General features: G+C 34.7%; 1 protein-coding gene across 4 annotated transcripts in view; it reads left to right on the top strand.

Annotated features, from left to right (window-relative positions):
* The window catches only part of SCAMP1 (secretory carrier membrane protein 1), a 171,033-nt gene that overhangs the window by 138,564 nt on the left and 14,070 nt on the right, over positions 1 to 18,399 (top strand). The gene's annotated exons all lie outside the window — the stretch shown is intronic.

Raw genomic sequence — 18,399 nt, 5'->3', positions numbered from 1 at the left:
CCTTTTTTACATCATCACAAATTTAATTTGTGAATCCAGGTACTTCAGTGATCTCCATTGAATGGGTTAATCTATTTAAGAATATTTACTTCAGTATCTGGTTTTCAATAGTTCTTAACCAGTGTAGTTAAGAATTTACTATTTATCCCAAAGTTCTGTGCCAGCTGGGTGTTGAAAATGTGAAGAAAACTGGCCCATTACTTTTTATGCAGCTTTTTCATGATGCTTTTCCTAAGTGTGATGTGAGGACCCTTGGGGTTCTCCTTGCAGGGAGCTTCTTACTGTTTAGAAGCTGTTTTTCCTTAATTTTCAAGCAAAGTAATATATCATATAATAGACTGAGTGCGGAAGCTGGTATGAAAATCCGTAAAGAATATAGCAGTGCTAGGGATTTAAAAACTGAAACTAATACCTCCTTCCCTCTGCACTTGAAAGAATGTATATCTGCTATAGTTGAGAAGAATGTTGGATAAATATCAATGTGGTCAAATTGGCTGATGGTGTTGTTCAGGTCTTCTGTATCAATACTAATTTTTTGTCCAGTTGTTTTGTCAATTCCTGAGAGTGTTATGTTGAAATTACCAACTTTAATTCTGGATTTTTCTGTGTTTCTTTTAGTTCTGTCAGTTTTTACTACTAGGCGGGTGTATATTTATGGTATGTCTTCCTTATGCTTTGACTTTGTTATCATTATGTAATGCCTGTCTTTATCCTGGTAATAATCCTTTTTTCTGTAATCTATTTTATCTGACATTATTACAACCACTTCCAGCCTTTTCTTAGTTCATGTTTGCATATTATGTATTTTTCTCTTCCTTTGTTTTATTTTATTTTATTTTATTTATTTATTTTTTGATTAGTGTTTTTTATTTTCTTCAGATAAATACCTAGAAGTGGAATTGCTGGGTTGCATGGTAGTTCTCTTTTAATTTTTTGAGGAAACTCCATACTGTTTTCCAGAGCAGCTGCAACAATTTACATTCCCATCAGGAGTACAGAAGTGTTTGTTCTCTTTTTTCCACATCCTCACAAACACTTATTATTTCTTGTCTTTCTGATAGTGGCCATTCTAACTGGTGTGAGGTGATATCTCATTGTGGTTTTTGATTTGCATATCCCTGATGATTAAGCAATATGTACCATCTTTTCATGTGCCTGTTGGTCATCTGTATTTCTTCTTGGCAAAAATGGCTTTTCAGGTCTTCTGCCTATTTTTTTTGTTTGTTTGGTTCATTCAGTTTTTTCTTTTCTTTTTTTTTGTTATCTTTAATATACAATAACATGAGCAACATTGTGGTTACTAGATTCCCCCCATTATCAAGTTCCCACCACATACCCTATTACAGTCACTGTCGATCAGCATAGTAAGATGCTACAGAGTCACTACTTGTCTTCTCTGTGCTATACTGCTTTCCCTGTGCCCCACCTTACGTTATATGTGCTAATCATAGTGCCCCTTATTCCTCTTCTCCCTCCCTTCCCACCCCTCCCAAGTCCCTTTCCCTTTGGTAACTGTTAGTCCATTCTTGGGTTCTGTGAGTCTGCTGCTTTTTTGTTCTTCAAGTTTTTGCTTTGTTCTTATGCTCCACAGATGAATGAAATCATTTGGTACTTGTCTTTCTCTGACTGGCTTATTTCACTGAGCATAATACCCTCTAGCTCCATCCATGTTGTTGCAAATGGTAGGATTTGTTTTCTTCTTATGTCTGAATAGTATTCCATTGTATATATGTACCACATCTTCTTTATCCATTCATCTACTGATGGACACTTAGGTTGCTTCCATGTCTTGGCTATGGTAAATAGTGCTGCGATTAACATAGGGGTGCATATGTCTTTTTCAAACTGGGCTCCTGCATTCTTAGGGTAAATTCCTAGGAGTGGAATTCCTGGGTCAAATGGTGTTTCTATTTTGAGTTTTTTGAGGAACTCCATACTGCTTTCCACAATGGTTGAACTAGTTTACGTTCCCACCAGCAGTGTAGGAGGGTTCCCTTTCTCCACATCCTCATCAGCTTTTGTTGTTGTTTGTCTTTTGGGTGGCAGCCATCCCAACTGGTGTGAGGTGATACCTCATAGTGGTTTTAATTTGCATTTCTCTGATGATTAGCAATATAGAGCATCTTTTCATGTGCCTGTTGGCCATCTGAATTTCTTCTTTGGAGAAGTGTCTGTTCAGATCCTGTGCCCATTTTTTATTGGATTATTTGCTTTTTGTTTGTTGAGGTATGTGAGCTCTTTATATATTTTGGATGTCAACCCTTTATTGGATATGTCATTTTATGAATATATTCTTCCATACTGTAGGATGTCTTTTGTTCTACTGATGGTGTCCTTTGCTTTTTAGTTTGATATAGTCCCACTTGTTCATTTTTGCTTTGTTTCCCTTGCCTGAGGAGATATGTTCATGAAAAAGTTGCTCATATCTATATTCAAGAGTGTTTTGCCTTCTAAGAGTTTTGTGGTTTCATGACTTACATTTAGGTCTTTGATCCATTTCGATTTTACTTTTGTGTATGGAGTTAGACAGTCATCCTGTTTCATTCTCTTGCATGTAGCTGTCTAGTTTTGCCAACACTGGCTGTTTAAGAGGATCATTTCCCCATATCTATATTCAAAAATGTTTTGTCTTCTAAGAGTTTTGTGGTTTCATGACTTACATTTAGGTCTTTGATCCATTTCAATTTTACTTTTGTGTATGGAGTTAGACAGTCATACTGTTTCATTCTCTTGGATGTAGCTGTCTAGTTTTGCCAACACTGGCTGTTTAATAGGATGTCATTTCCCCATTGTATATCCATGGCTCTTTTATCATATATTAATTGACCATATATGCTTGGTTTAATATCTGGACTCTCTATTCTGTTCCACTGCTCTATGGGTCTGTTCTTGTGCCAGTACCGAATTGTCTTGATTATTGTGACTTTGTAGTAGAGCTTGAAGTTGGGAAGGAGATTCCCCCTGCTTTATTCTTCCTTCTCAGTATTGCTTTGGCTGTTCAGGGTTTGTGATTCCATATGAATTTTAGAACTATTTGTTCCAGTTTGTTGAAGAATGCTGTTGGTATTTTGATAGGGATTGCATTGAATCTGTAGATTGCTTTAGGCAGGATGGCCATTTTGACAATATTAATTCTTCCTACCCAAGAACATGGGATTAATTTCCATTTATTAGGGTCCTCTTTAATTTCTATTAAGAGTGTCTTGTAGTTTTCAGGGTATAGGTCTTTCACTTCCTTGGTTAGGTTTATTCCTAGGTATTTTATCCTTTTTGATGCAGTTGCGAGTGGTATTGTTTTCCTGATTTCTCTTTCTGCTAGTTCATTGTCAGTGTATAGGAAAGCAACAGATTTCTGTGTATTAATTTTGTATCCTTCAACTTTGCTGAATTCCAGTATTAGTTCTAGTAGTTTTGGAGTGCATTATTTAGGGTTTCTTATGTACAATATCATGTCATCTGCAGACAGGGACAGTTTAACTTCTTCCTTGCCAATCTGGATGCCTTTTATTTCTCTGTGTTGTCTGACTGTTATGGCTAGGACCTCCAGAACTATGTTGAATAAAAGTGGGGGGAGTGGGCATCCTTGTCTTGTTCCTGATCTTAGAGGAAAAGCTTTCAGCTTTTCACTGTTAAGTGTGATGTTCGTTGTGGGTTTGTCTTATATGGCCTTTATTATGTTGAGGTACTTGCTCTCTATACCCATTTTATTGAGAGTTTTTATCATGAATGGATGTTGAGTTTTGTCAAATGCTTTTTCAGCATCTATGGAGGTGCATCCTGGGGATGAATCCCACTTGGTCATGGTATATGATCATCCTGATGTGTTTTTGAATTTGGTTTGCTAATATTTTGTTCAGTATTTTTGCATGTATGTTCATCAGGGATTTTGGTGTGTAGTTTTCTTTTTTAGTGGTGTCTTTGCCGGGTTTTGGTGTTCCTTTACTTTTAACCTTTTAATGTCTTTATATTTAAAGTGGCTCCTTTGGTAGGCAAAGTATAATTGCATCTTGCTTTTGCACTTTATATTTACCTTTGTCAATGCTGTTTCTTCAGTTTTCCTTTTTTTTATATATATACATATTTCTGTCTCATATCATAATTGTTTTGCCAGAAGACAACTTTCCTTTACTATTTCTTTTAGTCTGGGTATGCTAAAACTAGTAATCAGTTCTCTAGTTTCTGTCAGAAAGTTTTATGTTTTTTGTTCATTTTAAAAGATATTTTCTCTGGATTCATATTTTTTTTTTCTGTCAGTACTTTAAAGAAATCACTTTACTGTGTTCTGGCTTGCAAATTTTCTGATGAGAAGTCTGGTATAATTCTTACATTTGGTTCTATATTTAATGTCTTTTCTCTTGTTGCCCTCAATATTTTTTCTTTCTTTCTCATTTTGGGCAATTTGAATGTGTTTTGGTACATATCCTTAGTGTTCTTAAACTATTTTTATTTTTATTTAGAGAAGTTTTAAAGGACTTCAGGTTTTCTTTTCACCACCTGTAAATGTTTCTTTTAACATTTCCTTGTTATTTCTTTCAATAAGCTATTATTTTTCTTAATTTTTTATTGAAATATATATGATAAACAATGTTATATTGGTTTCAAGTATTCAACACAGTGATTTGACAGTTATATACCTTTATTAAATGCTCATCTCAACTAGTGTAGCTAGTGTCTGTCAATATAGAAAGACCTTACAGAACACTATATTCTCTATGCTGCACTTTCATACCCATGACTATATTGTGATTGAGATTTTGTACTTCTTTATCCCCTTCACCTGTGTCATAAGCCCCCAACCCCACCTTCATGGTAACCACTAGTCACTTCTCAGTGTCTGTGAGTCTACTGCTGCTTTGTTTCATTTTGTCTTCAGATTCCATATATAAGTAAAATTACATGGTATTTGTCTTTCTTTGCATGGCTTATTTTGCTTAGAATTATACCTGCTAGGTCCATCCATGTTATTGCAAATGGCAGGATTTCTTTCTTTTTTATGGCTGAATAATACTCCATTGCATATATGTACCACATCTTCTTTATCTGTCCATCTGTTGATGGACACTTCGATTCCATGCCTTGGCTATTGTAAATAATGTTGCAATAAACATAATAGTGCATGTGTCTTTTCAAAACAGAGTTTTTGTTTTCTCTTGGTAGATTTCTAGAGTAGAGTTACTGGGTCATATGGTATTTCTATTTTTAGTTTTTTGGAAACTTCCATACTACTTTCCATAGTGGCTGTACCAACTTACATTCCCATCAACAGTGTAGGAGGGTTCCTGTTTCTCTCACTTGCTCACCAATACTTTTTATTTCTTGTCTTTTGAATGGTGGCAATTCTGGCTGGGGTGATGTGATATCTCACTGTGGTTTTGATTTGTGTTTCCCTGATGATTAGCTATGTGAAGCATATTTTTGTGTGCCTTTTGGCCATCTGTATATCCTCTTTGGAAAATTATCTTTTCAGGTCCTTTGCCCATTTTTTAATCGGGGTATTTATTTTTTTATTTTTTGTGTTGAGTTGTATGAGTTCTTTATATATTTTGGATGTTAATCCCTTATTGAGAATATCATTTATGAATATATTCTCCTATACTGTGGGTTACCTTTTTGTTTTGTTGATGGTTTCCTTTGCTGTTCAGAAGCTTTTTAGTTTGATGTAGTCCCACTTGTTTATTTTTGTTTGTTTCCCTTGCTTGGGGAGACAGGTACAGAAAAAATTACTCATGCTTACATTTATAATATTGTGTCTATGTTTTCTTCTAAGAGTTTTATGATTTCATGTCTTTATTTAGGTCCTTAATCCATTTGAAGTTTACTTTTGTGTATGTGGCATTAGAGAGTGATCCAGTTTCATTCTCTTGCATGTAGCTGTTGAGTTTCTCCAGCACCATTTATTGAAGAGACTGTCTTTTCCCCATTGTATATTCATGGCTCCTTTGTCATATATTAATTGACCATAGATGTGTGGGTTTATATCTGGGTTCTCTATTCTATTCCATTGATCTATGGGCTTGTTCTTGTGCCAGTACCTTACTGTTTTGATTCCTGCAGCTTTGTAGTAGAGCTTGAAGTCAGGGAGGATAATACTCCTAGCTTTGTTCTTGTTTCTCAAGATTTGTTTGGCTATTTGGGGTCTTTTTGTGGTTCCATATAAATTTTAGGATTATTTGCTCTAATTCATTGAAAATTCCATTGGAATTTTGATAAAGATTGCATTGAATGTGTAATTGCTTTGGTCAGGATGGTTGTTCTGATAGTATTAATTCTTCCTATCCATGAACACATGATAGATTTCCATTTATTTGTGTATTCAGTTTCTTTCATCAGTGTTTATAGCTTTCAGAGTACAGGTCTTTCTCCTCCTTGGTTAGATTTATTCCTAGGTGTTTCATTCTTTTTGATGTAATTGTAAATGGAATTGTTTTCTTGAGTTCTTTCTTTGCTCGTTTGTTGTAAGTATATAGGAATGCAATGGATTTCTGTACATTGATTTTGTATCCTGAAATGTTGCTGAATGCAGTCGTTCTAATAGTTTTTTGGTGGAGTCTTTAGAGTTTTCTATCTATAGCATCATGTCATCTACAAACAGTGACAGTTTTACTTCCTCCTTACCAATTTGTGGGTGCCTTTTATCTCTCTTGTCTGATTGTTGTGGCTACGACTTCCAGTACTATGTTGAATAAAAGTGGTAAGAGTGGGCATCCTTATCTTGTTCCTGATCTTAGAGGAAAGGCTGTCATCTTCTTGCCATTAAATGTGATGTTGCCTGTGGGTTTGTCATATATGTCCTTTATTATGTTGAGGTATGTTCCCTCTATACCAATTTTGTTAAGAGATAATTTTTTATCATGAATGGATGTTCAATTTTATCAAGGCTTTCTCAGACCATTTGAGATGATCATGTGGTTTTTATCCTTGTTGTTAATGTGATGTATCACGTTGATTGATTTGTGGATATTGTACCATCCTTGCATCCATGGAATTAATTCCACTTGGTCTTGATGGATGATCTTTTTGATGTATTTTTAAATTTGGTTTGCTAATATTTTGTTGAGGATTTTTGCATCTGTGTTCATCAGGGATATTGGTCTTTAATTTTCTTTTTTTGTGGTTTCTTTCTTTGGTTTTGGTATTAGAGTGATGCTGGGCTCACAGAGTAATAGTTTAAGAAGGATGGGTATTGTCTTTCTTTAAATGTTTGGTAGAATTTGGCTGTGAAGCCATCTGGATTGGTCCTTTGTTTTTTGGGAGTTTTTTAATTACCAGTTTGATTTCATTGCTGGTAATTGGTGTGTTACAATTTTCTGTTTCTTCCTGAGTCAATCTTGGAAGGTTTTATTTTTCTAGGAAGTTTTCCATTTTTTCTAGGTTGTCCAATTTATTGGCATATAATTTTTCATGGAATTCTCTTATAATTCTTTGTATTTCTGTCATGTCAGTTGTAACTTCTTTTTTGTTTTTTTGTTTCCTCCCTCTTTTGTCTTTATAAGTCTCATTAGGAGTTTGTCTATCTTGAAGAACCAGCTTTTGGTTTCACTGATTTTTTTTCTATGGTTTTATTCTATTTTATATATTTCTGCTCTTATCTTTATTATATCCCTCTTTCTAATTTTAGGCTTTGCTCCTCTTTTTCTAGTTCCTGTAGGTATAGGGGTAGATTGTTTATTTAGTATTATTTTTTGAGTTAGGTCTGTAGTTCTATGAACTTTCCTTTCAGAACCACATTTGCTGCATCCCACATATTTTGAGCTGTTATGTTTCTGTTTTCATTTGTCACTGTGTGTTGGTTGATTTTCTCATTGATCTGTTTCTTAATCCATTGATTATTTAGAAGCATGTTGTTTATCCTCCACATATTTGTGTTATTTTTGGTTTTCTTCATGTAATTGGTTTCTAGTTTCATTTCTATTGGGGTCTGAAAAGATGCTTGATAGAATTTCATTCTTTTTGACTTTATTGAAGCTCTTTTTGTGTCCTAATCTATTCTAGAGAATGTTCCATGTGCACTTGAGAAAAATGTGTATCCTATACTACATTTTTGTAGAATGATCTGTACATATGTGTTAAGTCCATCAGGTCTGTGTCATTCAGCACCTCTGTTTCCATATTTTCTGTCTGAATGATCTAGTCATTGATGTAAGTGAAGTGTTAAAATAACTGTTTTGCTGTCAATTTCTCCCTTTAGGGATGTTTGTATTTGCTTTATGTATTTAGGTGCTCCCATATTGGGTGCATAGATGTTTACAATTGTTATGTCCCCTTGTTGGACTGATCCCTATATCATTATATGATATCCTTTTTTGTCTCTTGTTACTTTCTTTGTCTTGAAGTCTATTTTGTCTGACATAAGTACTGCTACTCCTGCTTTATTCTCCCTTATATTTGCATGAAATATCTTTTTCCATCCCTTCACTTTCAGTCTATGTCTGTCTCTAGGTCTGAAATGAGTCTCTTTCAGCATATAGATGGATCTCATTTCTCTATCCATTCTGCCACCCTGTGTTTTTTGATTGATGTATTTACTCCAGTTACTTTTAAGGTAATTATTGATTAATTATTGATAGGCATGTGTTATGTCCATTTTATTAATTGTGTTCTGATTGTTTTTGTAGTTCCTCTCTGTTCATTTCGTCTTCTCATGATTTGATGGGGTTTATTTAGTGTTATTCTTGGTTTCCTTTTTATTTTTTTGTATATCTATTATAGACTTCGTGGTTGTAATTATTATAAGGTTGATAGTAGTTTCCTAAATATGTAAGTCTATGTTAAGTTAATGGTTGCTTGATTTTGAACACATTCTAAAAGTACTCTTTTTTTATTATTGTTCCCTCTCCACACTATGTGTAAGATGTCATAATCTATCTCCTTGGTGTGACCCTTGAGTAATTTTGTGTGTAGTTTGACTTTACTACTCTTGTTTTTAAGTTCGTGCTTGCTTTGTTAGTAATTGGTTTATTACTTTTACTGTAGTCTTATTTTCACTGATTAAGAATGTTTAGGCTTAAGAACATTTCTGTCTGAAGAATTCCCTTTAGAACATATCAAGTGAGCTTGGTTTAGTGGTGATAAATTATTTTAACTTTCATTTATCTGGGAAACTTTTAATCTTTCATTCAATTCTGAAAAATAACCCTGCCGGGTAGAGAATTCTTAGTTGTAGGTTCTTCCTTTTCAGTACTTTGAATATTTCATCCTACTTCCTTCTGTCCTGAAAGTTGCTGCTGAAAAATCTGTTGTTAGCCTTATGCAGTTTCCCTTACAGCTGTTAGCCTCTCTTTTGTTGCTTATAAAATTATCTTTTTATCTTTAAACTTTGCCATTTTAATTACTATGTCTTGGTGTTGTCTTCCCAGGGTTCATTTTGTTAGGGGCTGTCTGTGCTTCCAGGACCTGTATGTCTATTTCCTTGCCCAGAATGAGGGAGATTTCATCTCTATTGCTTCAAATAGACTTTTTGCTCCTTGTTTCTCTCTTCTCATTCTGAGACCTATGTTATGCGAATATTGTTACATTTGGAGTTGTCACACAGCTCTATTAGCACCACCTCATTTTTAGAAATTCTTTTTTCTGTGTTCCTCTGTTGCTCTGTAGTTCTGCATCTTCCATTACACTAATTTGCTCCTTCACTTCCAGAAGTCTGCTATTCATTCCATCAATTGTAGTTTTCATTTCAGTTATCATATTCTTCAGCTCTGAATGGCTCTTTTTTATTATTTCTATTTCTTTGTTGAAGTTCACTGAGATCATCAATTCTTTTCCCCAGTTCAGTGAGCATCTTTATGACCATTTCTTTGAATTCTTCATTAAGAGAATTTCCTATCTCTGTTTCAGTTAGCCCCTTTTCTGGTGTTCTATCTTGTTCTTTTGGAACATAATCCTCTACTTCCTCATTTTCTCTGGGTTTCAGTGTTTCCCCTTTGTATTAGATAGACCAACTGTGCCTCCTGGTCTTGAAAGTAATGGCTTTATGAAGTGGGCATACTGTGGTGCCCAGAAGCTCAAGACTCTTTGCTTACCAGTGCCTGGTTCTCTTTTGCAGCTGACTTGCTGTTAGTTGGCTCTGGGTGTTGCCTCCCTTTCTGCCTGTCTACTAGCAATGGCTGGTACCCACTGCTCACCTCTGTGTGCCCTTTGATGTGAGGGTTTCTGCTGGGATTCATTGTGGGTGGGGCCTCCTCTGTCTGCTGTCAGCAATGGCTGACTGCTTTTAGGACAAGTGTATTGGGTAGTATAGGCATGCTGTGGGGCACTGGGGCTGAACCAAAGGGGCAGGTGGAGAGTTTAGAGCTGGTTCCCACTATCATCTGGCCAGTTGAACTGTGGAAGGGCCAGGAGAGCCAGGAAAGTGTAGTCTGCCTTCTGCCTGTCACTCAGCAAAGTGGGACTGCTGCTGGGCTGTGTACTGGTCAGGGAAGGTATACAGGGTAGTGCCACTGCAGGGCTGAGCTGCTGGTGAGGGTGATGGAGAGGTTCAGAGCCAGCTCCTGCAAGCCCTCAGCAGCTGGGCTGAGGGAGGGTTGGGGAAGCATTGTTCGCCTATCCTTTCTTCTCCAGAGAGAGTGCCCTCTGACCCCATCTCTTCTGGCACACTCCCTGTTGCTGGTAAATCTTTCAAACTGCCATCTGTGTTGGGTCTCATTTGTCTGTTCTCTACAAGTGAAAAGACTCTTGGCCCCAAAGAGTGTTTCAAGTCTCCCTGTGTCCAGCCCCATTAATGACCAAAGCCCAATGCAGTGTGGACTTGTATTTCCAGAGCAGATCTCCTGAGATGTGATGAACTCCTGAGTATTCATTCCCTCTCCACTCTGTTCCTCTACCACTTGTGGGCTGGGTTGCAGGAAAGAAAGAAACTATTCTTTTAAAGGCAAACCATTTGTGAAGATATTTTATTGTGCTACCTGGCATAATTTGCACTTCAGAGTAAATCAGTATTGTCAAATATCCCCCTCCTTAAAGACTAGCTGAGATGCAGAAGGAGGTGTTAGCTTCTGAATTTTAAAATCCATCGCAGTGGTAAAATATTTAAGGTTTGCAGTAAATACAGAAATAATGTAAATTGCATGAGACAAATATTTTAGTACTATCTTTTGATGAGTTAGTTCTCAATTCTTTGTGTGTTCTCTTAGTTATTTTGCACACACCTGATGCTAAAAAGAAATACACATTAACGGAGTAGTATTGTGCCTAGAATAGCAAGAGTAGGTATGTAAAAAACATATATAGTGTAGGTAGAAGTAGTTAAGGTGTAGAACAGAGCAGTAAGATACATATGTATATTTACCTATGTATATATAAGTAAATGTAAGTAATGTGTCCATCAACATGTAAGTTAGAATAAAATAAGTAAATATATTTGTCAGTATGCATATGTATGTATACTATTATGGCAATAAATATAAATGATTTTAAGATTATTCCCTTATCCATTAGTGTGCTCATCAACTACTAGCCAAATGAGAACAAGGTCTGAGTTTAGTTTTTGAAACAGTTAGCAAACAAGAAGCAACTGAATATATATTGCATATGGCAAGAAGATGATGCAAGGAAAGACTTCTGTGTATTTTTTTTCTTCAAGTCCCAATCTAAGATGCACAGGAAGATGACTTAAGCCAGTAGAATATAGAGGATCATAACCCTTATAGTAAGAAATTCAAGGTGAATTGATATTGGTGATAAAGTTTTTAGTTAATTTGTTATGGGTAATATTCCATGAGATGTATTATTTTTTCCTCTAGCATTTTACTGTAAGTAAGAAGCAATACATACTTAATGACTTGATCTACAATATGAAGTTAAGATAGTTGACTTATAATTTAAGTATATGTGAACACTTAAGGGAAGAGTTTAGGGGAAAAAGGGTGTTTCAAAGTGGATAATTAGTAAGAATGATAGGACTATAAAGTGAGAGTATTAATATTAAACTGTTCTTTGTGACAAAAGACAAAGGCATGAGAAACAGCTTTCTGGTGGAATATATTCATAATGCATCAAAGCTCAACCTATGTTTACTGTTCAGCATATTCTATTGAGAGATGTGTCTTGGCATATTTGTAGAAAAAAAATGTTCACAGGTTACCTGTTTCATAAAAGCATGGCCTTGCTCGGTATGCTGGAAGTAGTTTAATTGTGACCTAATATCTTACTTCTTTTCCTTTTAGTTAATTTTGTTGTTCAAAGGTAATTTGAAAATGGTTGGCCAGTCTGACTTCAGTTCTAATTATGAATGGCAGTTTAATTATTAAGAGTTTAGTCACTCAAGAAAATCTTTGACTAAGTAAAAGTTGCAGTCCTTGTTTTCATATTAGTTTCAAAATATTATTTTGCCTGTTGTATCTGCCTTCTTTTTAATAGGGAGTATTTTAAAGAACCTAAATTATTATAAATAAAAAGAAAATTTATTCTCCCTTTATATAAAAAACACTATTAAGCACTTGAGGTTAATTTAATTTAGATAGTGGTATCCTTTTATCGATAATTAGCTTTGTTGACAAAGGGAATTGAACTAATATCTTAGAGCATTTTATTACATGGTTAAAAACATTAACTTTACAGATACACAGACCAGTCTCAGCATTTGTTATCAGCTCTCTATTGGATTATTTACTCTCTCTAAATCCATTTATTCATCAGTAAAATGGAGTCAATGTTAGTGCCTATCCCATGTGGAATGTTCTAAGTATTAAATGGGTAATGCATGTGTTTGCTGTGGTCACTGTCACATAATGTTCAGCAAATGTTAGCTCTTATAAAACATAGTGAAGTGTAGAGCTTGAAGCCTGTCTAGGTTTAAAATTGTCCAAGTTTAAAATTCATTACATGTGTACTTTTCATAATGCTTCTCTGTATTGGGCAAATAAACAGACTCTTTCATCCCAGTCCTATGCCTTTTCGTTTAGGCTAGTCTAGCGAGTGGTACTTAACAGTTTTCATGTCCCAGATTCCATTATGAATCTAAAATGTTTTGAGTACTCCTCCTAAGAAAAAAATATATATGCAAAATATTATGCACAATTTGAGTGGATTTCATGGTGCTGCATTTTAAAGCCTATCTATAAAACACCTGTTCTTGTATAAAGAATTGGTTTCAGAACAAAATAATTAGAGGGAAATTGGGGCTGATTTAGTCTTGCATCCCAAAGTAACCAAGACAAGGACAGCAGCTGTACTTCATAGGTTCCTTTTTATTTTAATGCCTTTATACCATCAAGAATTTCATGTATTACTTGGTTCTGCTGGTAGAAAGAAGTTATCACCCATGTCTCAGAAAATATCAAGATCTTAATGGAAGCCAGATATCACTTCTGTAAGCAGAATATTAATTCTGTGAACAAAACAGTTTTAGTCCAGTACTGTACTAGTATAATGTAACAAGTTACATTTATTGATTGGCTACTATATGTCTTTACATCCCCTGCTAAACACTTTACATGTTACTACTTCATCCACATAAAAGTATATTCCTCTATTTTTCCCATTTTACTAATAGAAAATCTCACATTTAGGCTCATATTTTTGACTGAAATTACACAACTTTAAATGGGAGAGTCTGGATTCAAACTCGTTTGTCTTTAGAGTTACATGGTCTTAACTACACTCTGAATTACCAAAGGTAAAACGTTTAGTATTTTACTTAAGTTGTACCCCCGAATCATGGTTAATTGAAGACTTCTGCTAGCTCTTTTGAAATAATGAAATACCTGGTCTTCCCTCCTTCCCCAAACTGTAGTTGTAATTGATATCTCTGATACTGATATGTAATGTGAAATAAACCTTGTAAGATCATACATGTCTATTTTCTAAAATTTATTATGACAATTAGGGAAGAACTGTTTATTAAAAGATGTGCTTTATCTTCACAGTATATATTTGAAGACATTAAAGCAAAAACAACTGCCTTACTTGAGATTCAGTTTTCCAATAGACTGACCTAGAAGAGCCAAGATGGCAAGTAGTAGGAAACGCTTATTATTTATTTATTCAGATAAGAAATAGATTGCATAGGTGGATTTATTATAAAGAAATATTCACAATACCATAAATACTTGTGAACAGAGGCAGATTACATTTAAAGCTGCTTAAATCAATTGAGTGTTTTTCTAACTATACTTCTACTCTTTCTTTGGCTTAAAAAGGCTTTGTGCAAGCTGGGTTATTTAAACAATCTGTTTCCTAGTCTCTTCCTGTATGTACGACCTACCACTTTTGGCTCTGGATGCCAATACAAGTCCTTCTGCACCCCCTATGGAGGTTTTTTTCCTGGACCTTTTGTGATTCTCGCTTGGGTACAGCCTTCCCACCTGGGGGGGTCTCTGGCACTTTCAGAGCTCTTCAGCCTTATGTGGCTCTTCCCTTAAGCATCTCAAATGAACTTGATCTTCATGTGATGACTGTATTGCACAAGATTGTTAATTTACACTTTACAGAGTTTTCCACCATTTGGTATATGGGTAATTTTATATTTAATATGCTTTTTAAGCACTGTGACTAGCTCAGTTTTTTGCTTTTAAATCCTTAATACATTTTAGGCTTTGGGCAAGGAATGCGACTTCATATTGCAAAATGTTTTCACAGGGGAGTTAGAGTCACTTTTTTATATCATTTTGATGTAAAGAACTATATTTTCAGGGACTGCTTATATAGTTGAAAACCAAGCAACCTTTTTAAAATTTGTGTTCGACTGATTTTACATTTGTAACAATTTGGACAGACCAGATAGAGGAAGATTTGTGCACTCTTGGAGGTAAGAGTCTAGATAGTTAATAAGTGCTGGTATGTAGAGTTTGTATCTCAAAGAAATCTGAAGTGTTCTAAAATAATCATTTATATTAGCATGGTAAGTGTATAATGAAATGAATTTTACTTATTTTCTTTATAGTAGGACTGCTTAATTTTTAAAGTTCTGGATCTTTTAATTTCTTAAGCAGAGGTGATTATTAGGTAGTTTCAGCTTCTAGAATATATCTGTGAGTTTGGAACTAAGTGGAAAGATTCCTCCTAAGTAACTGAAATAGCTATTGTAAAGCCTATACACATTATCCTGTATATTAAGCCCTTATTTAGCAGTCTGTTTCCTAGTCTCTTTCTGTATATAAGACCCACCACTTTTGGCTCTGGATGCCAATACAAGTCCTTCTGCACCCCCTATGGAGGTTTTTTTCCTGGACTTTTTATGATTCTGGCTTGGGTACAGCCTTCCACCTGGGGGTCTCTGGCACTTTAAGAGCTCTTCAGCTTTATCTGGTTCTTCCCTTTAGCATCCCAAATGAACTTGATCTTCATGTTATCCATCAATTAAGGTGATCAGTAGGGTTTTTCTGTTTTAGTTTGCAATATGGTGAATTACACTAATCAATTTCCTAATGTTAAACTAACTTTGAATTTCTGGAATGAGCTCTAGTCACTTGATAATGAGACAGTATCCCTGTAACAAACTGTTGGATTTGTTTGCCAAGACTCTACATACCAGCACTTATTAACTACCTGGACTCTTACCTCCAGTAAATATTACATATATATCAATCATTTTGGTATTCTAGTTTCTTAGTACTCTGATAATGAAGTAAAAATCTTAACAAGAAAAATATAATATTAAGTTATAGTCTTCATTCTCTACCAAAGAGACAGGGAAGTAGAAATGTGTTTTAGAAGTATCTACTTCAAAACAGTAAAAAAAAAAAATTAATTATAAAAAAGATGATTATTTACCTAGTGAGTCTGGAGGGATGAAGCACTAATGAAAGTAGTTTTATATTATGTCATTTTTTTATCATTGGTTTGTTTTGGTGATTTTTCTTATGTTTTATGGTCAGTAAATAACAACCTTGATGTCATATATTACTGATAGAATTACTATAAAGGATAGAACCATTTGATTTAAATCTGACTGTTATGGGAAACATTATTCACAAACTATTAAAATCTGCTTTTTTACACTTTGGAGAAATGGCTTGTTCTAGAGCTGAAACAGGGAAAATACAAGATGAGTGGAGATCAAGTTTCTATGCGAACAGATTCTAAATTCTAAAAAGCTAAAGTTGGAATAATTTGAGCAACAAAATAATGATAGTATTTAATTTTAACCTAGAGAATAAAATACACTTGGGTCTATACTGATATCAACAAATAATTAATAAATATGCTGAAGGGACAAATCTTCCCTATGGAAGACTTCCAAATAATAAATGTGGATTATACTCCTTCTAGGAGGAGGTGGAGCTTAATTGTTTTCTGTTTGAGTGTGGGGCACACTTAGTGACTCATCTTAAAAGCTGAAGTACATGTTTGTCAGGTAGAAAAGAAGACGGTGTTGGGCATTCTAGGGAGAACATAAGTAAAGGCATTGAGATAGCAAGACATGTTCCGCCAGTTTGTATTATGAAGAGATGTATATGCCATTATCTTATTTGGACTTCATCCTGTGGTCAGTGGTTCTCACAAACTAGAAGATAGTAAGAATTACCTAGGGAGCATTCCTATAAAAACAGTTTTACAATATAACATAGAGGAGGTGGATCTTGAAATAAGAGACTGAGAAGCAGGCTTGATCAGGAAGTGACAGAAATAGAAGTGAAGAATATTAAGAAAGCCAAGGTCAAGAGTGTTTAAGAAGGATCTTCAGTGTCAAATGCCATAAAAAAAAGTAAAGAGATTTGAGAAATTCAGTTCGAAAATTCATAGATTTGGCGATAACTTTGAAGTACCTCTGGAGGAGTATGTGAGGAAAAGCAAAGTTAAAGTGAGTTGAGAAGTGAAGAGAAGAAGGAGGGGGAAATCAGGAACACTCCTTCAAAACTGTTGTTTTTGATGCAAAGGAGGGAGATAGAGGATGTTGAAGTGTAGCAGGGGAGACAAGGATAAAGGAGGGCTATTTGAAGATGAAAACAATTTGAATATGTTTATACATTGAAGGGAAGAAACCTCGTGGAAGAGGTGAAGACAGGTTAGGGGAGAGGATAAGTAACTGCTGAAGTAGTGTGCCCCAGAGGAGCTAGAATGATGGGCTAAAGATTTTTATGCAAGTGTTAGTTTTGAAAGGAGAGGTATTACCTCCTTATAGATAAGCAGCAAGGAAGGTTTTTCCTATATATATAAACTTGGAAAGTTATTGTAAGGAGCAAGGGAGCAGAAAGTTGAGGAGGTTTATTTCTATGACTTCCGTTTTCCTCTCTGATGAAGGAAACAGTTTTATGCTGAGATTGAGTAAATTGCAATGTTAAAGGCCTTGATAGGTGTCTTCGGGTTTGGAATAGTCTCTGTGATGAACATAAAATGGAAAAAACTTAGGACAGTTGAAAATCTTGGCAAACAAATCCAACAGTATGTTATATGGGTACTGTGTCATTATCAAGTGATTAGAGCTCATTCCTGGAATTCCAAGTTGGTTTAACATTAGGAAATTGATTAGTGTAATTTACCATATTGCAAACTAAAATAGAAAAACCATACTGATCATCTTAATTGATGCATAAAAACATTTGATAAAATTCAACACTCAGTCACTTTCATGTTAAAAACACTCAGTAAACTTGGATTGAAAGAACTTTCTCAGCTTGTTAACAGGCATCTAGGAAAAGCTGTAACTAATAGCTTTAACATCATACTTAATGGTGAGACTGACAGCTTTCTGCCTGAGTTCAAGAACAAGATAAGGATGTTCACTTTACCTCTTCTGTTAAATATTGTAGTGGTAGTTCTTTCCATTAACAGGCAAGAAAAATAAATACAAGGCATCCAGATTAGAAAAGAAGTAAAGCAGTCTTCATTTGCGGATTACTTGATTATCTATGTAGAAAATATAAATGGAGAGAGATACCTTGTTAATGGTTTGGAAGATTAAATAATATTATGATGTAAATTCTCTCAAAGTGGATGTATACATGCAATGCGATCCCAATAAAAATTCCATTAGGTTATTTTATAGAAATGGACAAGGTTTAAGAGGTATATAGAAATGTAAAAGCCTAAAATAGCCAGAAACAAACAAAAAACCCAGAAACCTTTGAAAAAGGACAAGAAATTTGGAAAGCTAACATTACCTAATTTGAAGATTTATTAGAAACTCCAGTAATCATAATAGTGGGATACTGGCATAAAGGTAGACAAATAGAACAATGGGACATAACAGAATGTTTACAAATAAATCCACCCATATATAGATTACTAATTTTAAAAAAGGTACAAAGGTAATGCAGTGTGAAGAAAGGATAGTCATTTAAAAATTGCTGGAACAATTGGATATCTATATGCAAAAACAAAACAAAAAAAACACTTTAATCCCATCTCATAAAAGGGACATAGACTTAAATGTAAAACTGAGAAACAAAACTTCTAGGAAAAAACAGGGATAAAAATCTTTGTATCCTTGGCTTTGGCAAAGATTTTATAGATACAATAAAA

Source organism: Manis javanica, chromosome 1, assembly GCF_040802235.1.
Source record: "Manis javanica isolate MJ-LG chromosome 1, MJ_LKY, whole genome shotgun sequence".
Classification (NCBI taxonomy): Eukaryota; Metazoa; Chordata; class Mammalia; order Pholidota; family Manidae; genus Manis; species Manis javanica.
The sequence above is the reverse complement of the archived record's forward strand: the minus strand, read 5'-3'. Positions and strand labels throughout refer to the sequence as shown.